The sequence below is a fragment of the Telopea speciosissima genome, chromosome 6 (assembly GCF_018873765.1).
Source record: "Telopea speciosissima isolate NSW1024214 ecotype Mountain lineage chromosome 6, Tspe_v1, whole genome shotgun sequence".
Lineage (NCBI taxonomy): Eukaryota > Viridiplantae > Streptophyta > Magnoliopsida > Proteales > Proteaceae > Telopea > Telopea speciosissima.
Genome location: NC_057921.1, coordinates 34,139,487 through 34,149,573, shown reverse-complemented (window position 1 = coordinate 34,149,573; position 10,087 = coordinate 34,139,487).

The window sequence follows — 10,087 nt, the reverse complement described above, 5'->3', positions numbered from 1 at the left end:
GGAATTGCATAGGTGGGGTGCCCAGGGTTTTAGCCTATAAATAAATATTGGCTTAAACCCTAAAACATATATCTGAGAACAGTCTCTCCAGTCTTTAAAGTTTTATGTTTTCCTTTGGGTTTCCATCCTAGCCTAGGGTTTTGTGGTGTGGATTTCTCTAAGAGAGAGAAGCCTGTAGAGATTGTGGAGTGCTCGTAACTGCAAGCCGTGTTTGATCATCCCTTCCCCTGCGTCTCCATTCCGTTTAGGTAATATCTAAAGCTTTATGTTTATGGAACGGAATGCATGTTTCCCTAATAGGTATAAAGTAACTGTATATAACAGTACTGGTTGGTTAGATATTACCCAACTTTGTCTATATACTGGCAACTCTAACAGTTGAATTAGACCTTTAAATGTACCAATCTTCCCCCAAGAACTATTTGCACCATCTATGTTAACAGCACTGCCTCAAGGACCAATCGTCCCCCAAGAACTACTGATTCAAATGCCTCTCACTAATAGCCAAGGTGACAAAAGCTCCATGTTATACTCAAAACTTAACTACTATTCAGCACCTCCAGTTTTCTGACTATGGCCTTCTGCAAAACATAGTACCCTCCTTCATCCCAAAACAACAACCATGATGAAACCTCTACTACTTATCTCTTATCCTACATACATTGTAGCTCTATAGTATGCTAGGAGTAAATGTAATTAGTGTCCACAATTTTGTCAAAAGGTGGATCACTCCATTTCTACTTTGTGAAAAGATGGTCTCTAATTAGGTTTCCATTATGGGAAATCCGCTTATGAATGGAGTTTTCTTCAAGAGGATTGCATGCTTTTGCTAAAAATTCATTTAATGTATTTTAATTGTTTGATGTGAAGAGGTGGGACTGCACGGAGTTGGGAAGGTACATAAAAGACCGGTTTCAGTTAGGAAACCTAGACTTTCTTAGAAGAGAAAATAAGGGTTTATTAGGGATGGATGTCAAGGGAGGGAGGGATATGATTTTAGTGTGAGAATGGTATATGGTGGGCCTTAGTAGAAGACCCTACAACCCTTCTACTAGTATTTTTCTATTGGCATATAGTCTGAATTTAGATTTGCATTCCAAACAAGTTTTAAATCAAGACTCATCTTAGTATTGGGCTGGCCAACAAGTGATCCCACCTAGGTTGGTGATGATGAATACCTTTTTAGCTAGGAATTGAAGATGGCTACTTAACTGATATATCTACTTTCTCTATAAAGGTACATGGTATTGTTGCATCAGGAAATCTTTGGTAGGTCCTTCGGGTGCCGCAACCTACAAAAGGACGTCAGGGACAAGGGAGAGCTGATGTGGTTCCGGCCTAGGACTCTCCGATGCCTAAATTAGATCTCTCTTAGCAATAGATGAATTACTGGAATTCAAGAAGGTTAATGGGTTAGAATATCTGAGTATTTATAGTTGAGTATGGCGGTGTGGAGAGTCCGAGTTGGTGATAAGTATTCTTCGTGGAAGAGTCTATCACGTAGTAGAGTTGTATTTGGAATAGTTCCTGTAGAGTCCTAGTAGGGAAGAGGTTCCCTAAGCATCCTGTTCTCGTGTTGAGTTCGGTTAGGCTTATACTTCTTTGGGATAGTCCTCCTTTTGGTATACCTCCAGTTGCTATCTTTTAGTGATAGGATAATGTAGATCTTACCGATGACGTCAAGGTTGAACCCCGTGGCTTGCATGGTAGACTTGGCCTTTGGGGTGGCCTCTTGGGTCCTATTCCTCTTAAGTTGCCGAACTGGTTCTGTCACAGCCGGGCTTGAGCTACCCTCCCTTTTGAGTCAGGACACGTGGCATCTCAGGATTGGCCCGTATATTTTTTGTTTATCACTTGCCCCCCACTCTCTTGGAACGGAGTGCTCAAGAGAGTTATCTATGTTGTCTTAGTCTTGTGAAGGGCTCGTCGCAAATAAGACCTCTAGGGAGGAGCTTTGTGTGGATGGCTATTTTTTTCTTGTAGGGAGTTAGTAAGTGGGAGAGGTGAGGGGTTCAAATCTCCCCCACTACCTTCTTGCTTTTCTTTTTTCATTTTTTTTTTCTTTTCCTCTTTACTTTTTCCCTCTATTGAAGCCTTGTCATTTTCACTCTTGTCTCTCCTTCCTTAAGAGCTTTTGTTCTCCTCTCCTTTCACCATTCTTCACCAAGTGTGTTTGCTCTTGCCCTCCAAGTGTTTGTTCTTTTTCCTCATTGGTCAAGTGCATTTTCTTTCCCTTGTCTTCCAAGTTCCAACTACATTTCTTTTGCCCACTAGTGCCTGCCATTTTTCCCCTTTGAGAGAGAGATTTTCTCTTCTTTTTTTTTTGTCCTTGTCCGGGGCCTCGCTCTAATTGCTCTCGTCACCCGTGCTCATCGCCTGTGACCTCGTCGCCCCTGCCCTTGCCCGCGCTCGCCCGTGCTTATCCATACTTCATCCACGCTCATCTCCCGCGACATCGTCGTCCATGCCTTGTCACCTGCACCTTGTTGCATGGATCTCGTCCGCCCGTGTTGGTCATCCACATCCACGCTCATCGCCTACACCTTGTTGCCCACGGCCTTGTCACCCAAATCTCGTCCGCCCATGTTGGTTTCCCGCTTCAGCGCTCGTTGCCCATGACCTCGTCGCCCACGCCTTATCACCCACGACCTCGTCGCCCAAAATCTAGCCCGTGCTCGTCCGCTCATGTTGGTCTCCAACGTCCACGTGTTGTCGCCCACACCTTGTCGCCCACGACTTCGTTGCCCGCGATCTCGTCCACACTCATCACCCGTAACCTCATCGCCGCACGCATTGCTCTCATCTGCACTCGTCGCCGACGTCCATCATGGCCAGCGAGGAGATCACTCGAGAGTGGGTGGACAAGAGCTGGCTTCTCGCTGATCGTGAGCTCATGCAGGGGATTAGTGATTCTAGGCTGATGCGGTCTCTCTACGGAGACATTGCTTTTATGAGTTAGCACCTCTTTAGTAACTCTTCTCCTATTTTTATATGTTGGGGGTTTACTGACTTTAATTTGGTTACAAGTCCATTATCGTACTATCGAGGCGGTGGTCCGCTTTGAGAAGTACGTCTTCTAGAACGTCCAGTATGTCCAAAGCCTGTGGAGTTTGGAGAGGGACATCTTCGAGCAAAAAACCATGTGTTCCGAGGGTGCCGTCCAGGGGAGGAAGATGGCCGAGGAGATTCAGGTGCTATCTTCCCAGACGGTTACCTTGGAGGCTGGGACCACTGACTTATCTGCTAGGGTCTGCGCCCTTGAGAATGAGCTTCATGCCCTTCGACAGAAGCATGATGTTGATCTTGTCTATGCCGTGAGCAAGCCATGGCCGACTTTCGAGTATCTCGTGCCTACAAGGATATGTTCTACGAGTACAACGATGAGGTTTATACTATGGTTATAAATGACGATGTGGGCTTTGTTCTTGGGAGAACTCCCGGTTATGATTTTACGGAGTTTCAGAGCTATGTTCCTCCTGCCGCTACGGACACTAATGAGATAGTAGCAGATGACCCTTGTCCGGAGAAGGGTGTTGAGGTGGCTTAGTCCCCGAGCATAGTTCTCCTACGGCTTTCGAGGGCTCCTTCTCCTTCATCCTCGAGGGTGTCTTCTCCCAAGTGGGACATTACTGCCATGGCTTCTTTTGGGCCTTGATTTTATTTCTTTTTTTGTCATAGAATACTTTTTTGGCATGTGCTTGTAGTTGCTTTCTGAATCTCAATGCTATCTTTACCTTGAATCTTACTTCTTTTCTTATACGTATTACGATTTACCATTGTCTGTTGTCTCGTGGCCATAGGCCTTGGTGGCATAGAGCCTCATGGCCGATGGCCTTGGTGCTTGTGTGAACTTGATCGACAATGTAGAAGTGCAGCTAAGAGCTTTCATTTCTTGAAAATCTTCAACTTGGAAAAAACTTCAAAAAATCCTACTTGAAAAGACTTCAAAACATGAAAATAACTAAACTAAACTCAAATGATTATGGTTGATCATTCACTGGTAGAACTTCTTCAGATGCTCAGAGTTCCATGGATGATCTATCTTCTTGCCCCCCGGAGTTTTCAAGCGATATATCCCTGGTCGCATCTACTTGGAAACTATGTAGGGCCCTTCCCAGTTTGCCGATAGTTTCCCTTCCATCGTTGGATGTGATGCTCGAGCCCTTCTCAGAACTAGGTCTCCCTGGTGGAACCATCTCAAACTATCTTGATCTTTTCAAACTTCTCAAACTCCACTTATTAAACCTCAAGCTTGCGTCAAGTAGGCTGCCATGCGCTCATCCTTTGCCTCGTACTCTCCATTTACTTGGTTTACCACGAGTTGGGAATCACTTCAGACGGCTAGGTGGGTGATCAGAATTGCTCTTGCGACTTGTAGTCCGACAACCAATGCCTCGTACTCTGCCTCATTGTTTAAGTCTTGGAAGGTGAATTGAAGTGCGTATTGAATCCAGAAACTTTCTGGACTGGTAATTATGAACCCAACCCTAGTCCCTGCCGCATTACTAGATCCGTCCATGAATATCTCCTATGATCTTTGATTATGCTCCTCACTCGATCCATCCACGAACATCTCCCATGATCTTCGATCATGCTCCTCACTCGATCCATCCACGAACATCTTCCACAATCATCGATCATGCTCCTCACTCAATCCGTCCACGAACATCTTGTTGACCATCCTCTGATAGGTTGCTCTTGCATTCTTTAGCCTGAACGACATGACGCGGTAGCAGTACTTCTCATTATCTATCCCGAATGCAGTGTAGGTCTCATCCTCCTCATGCATGAAGATCTGATTGTAGCCTAAGTACGCGTCCATGAAGCTCAGCACCTCGTGACCTGCGGTAGCCTCGATTAGCTAGTCGATCCTTGGTAGGGGGTATTCATCCTTCGGGCATGCCTTGTTCAAATCGGTGTAAGCTACGCACATCCTCTATTTCCCATTTGGTTTAGGGACCATTACAATGATCGCAAGCCAAGTTGGGAACTTCTCCTCTTTGATGAATCCCGAATGGTTCAGCTTCTCTACCTCTTCTTTGATTGCAGCCTGTCGGTCAAGGGAAAAATTCCTCCACTTTTGTTATATCGGCTTCTGAGTTGGATCCACGTCCAGCCTGTGTTCGGCTATATGCCGTGGTATGCCTGGCATGTCTGAGGCCGACCATGCAAAGACATCCGAGTTCTCCTTTAAAAATCACCCAAGCTTGTTCTTCTATTCTTCGCTTAGCAACGATCCGAGTTGCACTACCTTGGTGGGATCATCCTCACTAAGAGGGAATGGGACGAGGTTTTCCACCGGCTTTCCTCTTCGTTCTGTGAACTCATCCCTCTGATTTCTAATGAGGTTCTCTGTGCATAGAGTCATCCCCCGAGTTTTGTCGTTATTCTTCTTGACAAACAGTGCATAACACTCCTTGGCTTTCTTCTGTTCCCCCTTGATATCGCCAACGCCATTCTCTGTTGGGAATTTCATCCTCAGGTGTATCGATGATACTATTCCTTTCAGGGCAGTTACGGCTGGTCGTCCCAAGATGTCGTTAAAGGATACGACTGACTTTACTACCATGAAGGTAACCATGATCGTAACTTTCCGAGGGTGGTCTCTGAAGGTGACTGGCAATTCGATTGTACCTCTAATGGAAGAGGAGGCTCCTAAGAACCCATGGAGGTAGGTTGCTTCAGGCTTGAGCTTATCATCACTGAACCCGAACTGCCTGTAGGCCTCCAATGAGATTACATCCATGGACGCTCCGATGTCAACCAGCATCCTATGCACGGCTCGATTGGTTATCTCCACCTGCACCACGAGCACATCTTGATGCGGTAGGCTAACTCCTTCTAGATCAGTGTCCGAGAAGGAGACTGCCGTTTCTATCTTGGCTACCTTGCTCAGCATCTCTGCTACCCTGACGAACCGACCATGGGCTTTGGCCTTCCTTATAGACTCCTACCCCGGCCCTCCTAATATAATGAGGATTGGGGCTCCTCTGGTGTTGCTTGGTCCTGGGGCATCCCTTCTTTCTTTGTGGCGGCCTCTGTCCCTATCACAATCTGTTCTCCTCTCCTCTCTTCGTGGCTCCTCTCTTCCCCGATCACAATCTATAGCTCCTTGACCCAAACGGTCCTCATGACCTCCTTTTACGTACTTGTTCAGGTTCCCTGCTTTGATGAGTAGTTATATCTCTCTCTTCAGTTGAATGCACTCTTCGGTGTCATGTCCTGTGTCTTTGTGAAAATGACAGTACTTGTTTGGATTTCGCTTCTTGGGTTCTACACGCATGGGTCATGGCCAATTAAACAAGCCACGGTCTTGAATCTGCATAAGGATCTGTGACCTTGTGGTGTTTAGGAGAGTGTAGTCAGGGCTTCTCGCTCAATCACTCCTCTCTGGGCGACGCTCAGTTTTTTTTTTATCATTGATCACCCTTCTCTTGTCGGCGCTCAGTTTTAGTCCGTTTGCTTTCTCCGTGATCATCCGGCACCGATCAATCATTCTCCTGTGGTTTAGCTTCGATCACTTTCTTCTAGGCTTGTAGTACTTCGGCCATGTTGGCGAACTCATTGCACTACTCCAGTAGTTCTCTCATTGTCCAGGTCTTGTGCTGTGCCAGGTCCTTGATGAGGTCTAGGTCTCTTATGCCCCCGGCTAGGGCTGCATGTTGAGTTTAGTCGTCTAGGTCTCTAACCTCTAGGGATTCCTTCATAAATCTTGTGACATACTCCTAGAGGGACTCCCCTGGATTTGGTACCATGTTCAATAAGTTGACTGTGGTTTTCTTCTGTTTGATGTTGCTTTGAAAGCGGGTGACAAACTGTTCACAGAGTTCTACGAAGGTGTTTATTGTCGAGGCTTAAGCCTTGAGAACCACGAAGTGGCTGCACCATTGAGGGATGCCGGGAATGCTCGGCAAGAGATGACCTCTGATCTACCATACAAGGTCATCATCCCATTAAAGTAGTTGATGTAATCATTGGGGTCCATGGTTCCATTGTAGAGTTTGAAGGTAGGTAACCTAAATCTAGAGGGGAGAGATGTGCTCAAGATTTCTACCAAGAACGGATGTTCGCCTAGTATGGAGTGTGTTTCACCCTTCATCTGCTTCTTCAATCCTTCCAATTTCTCGTCCAATTCTTGGAGTCTTTTATCTAACTCCTCATCATGTGACTGTCCGTCACGCCTGGTTGAGAGTTCATTGCAAACCCGCTCTCGATTCCTTCTTGATGTTTCCTCTTGTGGTGAGTTTTGACGTAATGGTGAGAGGTTACAAAGTGATGAGCCTTGACATGAATGTGAGGGACTTTCTTCATGATATGTCTGACTTGGCCTTGGTGTGTGACTTCCTCCTAGTCGCCCCTGGAATACCAATCTTCTAATTGAACCATCCTTATTAGGTTCTACCGATCTATGCATCTGTGATCCTCCACGTTCCGATTGAATCAGCGGATCCACAGTTTTCACGGGATGATGTGAAGGATTTCCTTGCGGATGGGTCGAACCTGTGCATCTCGCGGGTCTCTCCGATCTTTCACCTTCAAGGAGAGACCTCCTAGGGTTTCACTCTTGTCGAGGGATTGGTCCTGTCCTTGGCAGTGGCATTACTCTTGTGTGGGAAGTCACCCGCTGCCTTAGAAAGTCGCGAAAGAGGTCTTGGTCATGTAGAATTTATCTCTGTAGGTCATTGATTTGACCCACAGTTGCTGGCATGTTTGGGTCAAGTACAGCCTCCACAGCTACTTCGTTATTGAGATTGACTTCTCCTGCATCAACATACTCGTTCTCCGGGTTCTCCATCTCTTGAAGTTCATGATTATTGGCTCTCCGATGAGAGCTCTCCAGTGGTGGCATCTCATTCCTCTCCCTCGGAGCATTGATAGAGGGAGCGACCTTCTTACGCGGTGCCATTGAGTACTTGAGGAAGCAAGCTAGTAGAAACGTTGGCTAGCGTCGTTCCCACAGACGGCGCCAATCTTGTACTTTAAGAAATCTCCAGTAGGTCCTTCGGGTGCCGCAACCTGCAAAAGGACGTCAGGGACAAGGGAGAGCCGGTGTGGTTCCAGCCTAGGACTTTCTGATGCCTAAGTTAGATCTCTCTTAGCAACAGATGAATTACTGGAATTCAAGATGGTTAATGGATTGGAATACCTGAGTATTTATAGTTGAGTATGGCGGTGTGGAGAGTCCCAGTTGGTGATAAGTATTATTCGTGGAAGAGTCTATCACGTAGTAGAATTGTATTTGGAATAGTTCCTTGTAGAGTCCTAGTAGGGAAGAGGTTCCCTAAGCGTCCTCTTTTCATGTTGAATTCGATTAGGCTTATACTTCTTTGTGATAGTCCTCCCTTTGGTATACCTCCAATTGCTATCTTTTAGTGATAGGATAACGTAGATCTTACTGATGACGTCATGGTTGGACCCCATGGCTTGCATGGTAGACTTGGCCTTTGGGGTGGCCTCTTGGGTCCTATTCCTCTTGGGTTACCGAACTGGTTCTGTCGCGGCCGGGCTTGAGCTAGCCTCCCTTTTATGTCAGGACTCGTGGCATCTCAGGATTGACCCGTTCATTTTTGGTTTATCAGGTATGTTTCAGCTTGTATTCAAAAAGTAGACTTATTAAAAGGAATCTCAAGACATTGTTGTAAGAAACTCCTAAAGTTCTTGTCACAGTCCATTGTAAGACCTTGAGATGCAAAATGCAAGTGTAACTGTACTATGAGTCCATTGTAAGACCTTGAGATGCAAAATGAAAGTGTAACTGTACTATGTACTGTTTCTCTGTAAGTGCCTTCAATTTTAAAGTTGATTAAGATGTCACAAAGTCCAAATTCAGCCCCCTTAGACCAATTGATGTGGTTGATCCCTTTGTAGAAACTGAAACCTAAAATAATGCATAAAAGACTGGAAATCACAAACTTCTTACCTCCAACACCCTTCAATCTCTTTAATTTCCTACTATCTCCCACTCTTACAGCTCGATCCAAATTATGGTTCCACAATGACACCAAACTCATCGTAATAATCCTATCTTTGAAAGATATTACCAAGCATGGAATGTAAACCGTAAGAAACTCAAAATTCAAAATCACATGCTTTACCTGTGCCCAACTAAAAACAAAAAACAAACTTTGAGTTGATCTAGTCTACCATACACAAATGCTTGTTCACACTTTGGTTTCTTGAGTAACACAGTAAAAGAGACTAAACTAGGAGTACCTCAGTTACAGAGTCCGATGACACCATCGGTGGTGTGAAACTGTCTCAATTGCAGAGTTCGACAACTCCAACAATCACGCGGTGTGGAGAGAATGAGGGAATGAGGGAATGAGGGAATGAGGAATTAGGGATGTTGGAAGGAGAGACTGGCGAAGAGGGCGATGGTTTGGGGGATTGCCACTTTTTCAGGGAACTTTTAGCTCGTCGGAAACAAGAGAGAAAGAGGATGGGCTGGTTCATCGTCGGAGGAGACGAGAGATTTTGGGTTGAAGATGGATAGTGCAGAATGACATTTAAACCCTTTATTAAAAAATAAAGTTAAAATTCTTGGGTTTCTTGAATTTTCCAGCAATGAATGTGATTTTACTCAACTATCCGTACAAAATTATTTCCAACTACGTCCTAAACTATAGTTTGAAGAGGATAGTAGGTGTCTTGTTATGTTTGGATAAATAACAGACCCTTGTTACATTAATAATTCCCCATATATAAATTAGTATATATATTTAAGGGGAAATTGCTAAGATCTATTAGTTAAGGAAATTAATTACAAGTTTAGATGGTTTCAAATTTGTTTTACATTCAAATTTTCAAATTTGAAAAGATTTACTTAATCCCCTAAAGGTAGCTATTGTTTATAAGTCCCGAAAGAAAATAAAACTGATCTTCCAAAAATACCCCAAACATCAATTCTCCCAAGTCCCAACCGTTCTATTATGTAAAAGAAAAAAAAAGAAGAAGCAGGAAAGTGAATTTTTATCACCTGCTCCAATTCGTTGCCCGCTCCAATTCCCTCCAATTCCTCACATAGGAGCAGAAATGACCACCCTACCCCACCTTGGGCAGTGTGTTCGAGCAAGGGGTAGGGTGGTCA